Here is a 1,702-nt window from a genome sequence, read left to right as displayed (position 1 = left end):
CCGCGCCGCCACCCCCGAGCCCCTCCGCCGTGCGCCGCCACTCTGAGCCCCGCCGCCCTGCGCCTGTCACCCCCCGCCTTGCACAGCATCCTACCGGCCGGACCAGCCGCCAGCCGAATCCAGCCGCACTTCGGAGCTTCGTCTTCTTCCTCGTCGAGACACGCGACAACCACCCTAGTTCGGGCGTAGTAAGTACCTCGGTACGAGTTAAAACGGTGGTCCGTTCGGAATAAAAGAAATGGCCGAAATTCAAATTGTAAAAATTCAAGCAAAAAAAGGGACCCCATGAAAATCCTTCTTACTAAGTACCTCAGTACAAGTCGTAAAATGAGAGAAGTTCAGAACATCGTTGTCAAAAAAATGTTGAGTTCAAAAAAAAAGAAGTGTACAGACTGTAGCTTAGCATTTGATAATTGTTTGCAACATGTACAACCCGTGGATGATTATGTAATTGTTTTCATGCGTTACCATATGTCCAACAGTTTAGTATGTATTTTATAGTCAGTTCAAAGGGCATATCAAATTCGGTATAGGATTGTTGCATCAATAGTTGCTATCACAAAACACAAAAACATTTCTTGGAGAAAAAAATTCAGCCAATTCAAGTATATAAATCATGCAAGTTCGGTGATGATGACACGTCGAAACACATTTTAAACTAAACCTAAAAGTTACATTTTTACAAGTTCATGTGATCAACCTCCTGAACATTTCAGATTGTGAAAAATAGCTCAGTACAAACACACACATATGTCAGTACAAGTACTTTGTTTATCAGACGGGAAAACAACAGGATGTGTCTTGCCGTAATGAAAACTTTTTAAATAAATACAAAGTAAAGTCTAGTATGTGGAAACACCCTCAGTACAAAATCATATAGACATCCGTTCAAGTACTTTTTTGGAACCATTCAAAACTACAGTGAAAAATACCTCAGTACAAACACACAAATATATCAGTACGAGTACTTTGTTTTTTTAAAGGAAAAAACACCATGATGGGTCTCACAGTAATCCAAATTACTCTTCAACGCCTGCAAATATGAGAAAATGTTCAACATGACTAAGTTTCGCATTTTCGATAGCTATCCAACGGTATATTATTTGCCCCATTTCGACAAACTTCTAAAAAATTCGCGTTCAAAATCAAATTTGACCGTATTCGAATTTGTTTTAAACCGTAAAGAATTAGAAAAACATTTCAATACAAAAAAGTTGCGCATTTTCCGTAGCTTTCCAACGCCGTATTATTTGTGTCAATCCGACAAACCGTTTGCAAAAAATCACGAAAATATGTTTCGCCCAGAATTTTACCGTTTTTCAAATTACTTTTAAATCATATAGAATTAGAAAAAACAATACATATATGGAAGATGCGGATTTTCACCAGCTTTCCAACGCCATCTTATTTGCTCAATTCCGACAAACCGTTTGAAAATTGAGTCCAAAATACGATTCACATTTTCGGTTTTAAAAAAAACTGTTTTTTCAAAACTGCTCTTAAACCATAATGATTTTGCAAAAACGTTCAATATACTTGAAATATGGTTGTCAAGAGCTTTCCAACGATATATTACACGCCCCATTCTAATAAAAAAATTACAAAAAGTTTTTAAACTAAAGAAGACGATCTGTTAAACACAACTGAAAGCATCAGTTCAACTGCTTCAAAAACATCAGTACAACCACCTGAAACCGTTAGT

Source organism: Triticum dicoccoides, chromosome 1B (assembly GCF_002162155.2).
Source record: "Triticum dicoccoides isolate Atlit2015 ecotype Zavitan chromosome 1B, WEW_v2.0, whole genome shotgun sequence".
NCBI lineage: Eukaryota > Viridiplantae > Streptophyta > Magnoliopsida > Poales > Poaceae > Triticum > Triticum dicoccoides.
Note: the sequence above shows the minus strand (reverse complement) of the source record.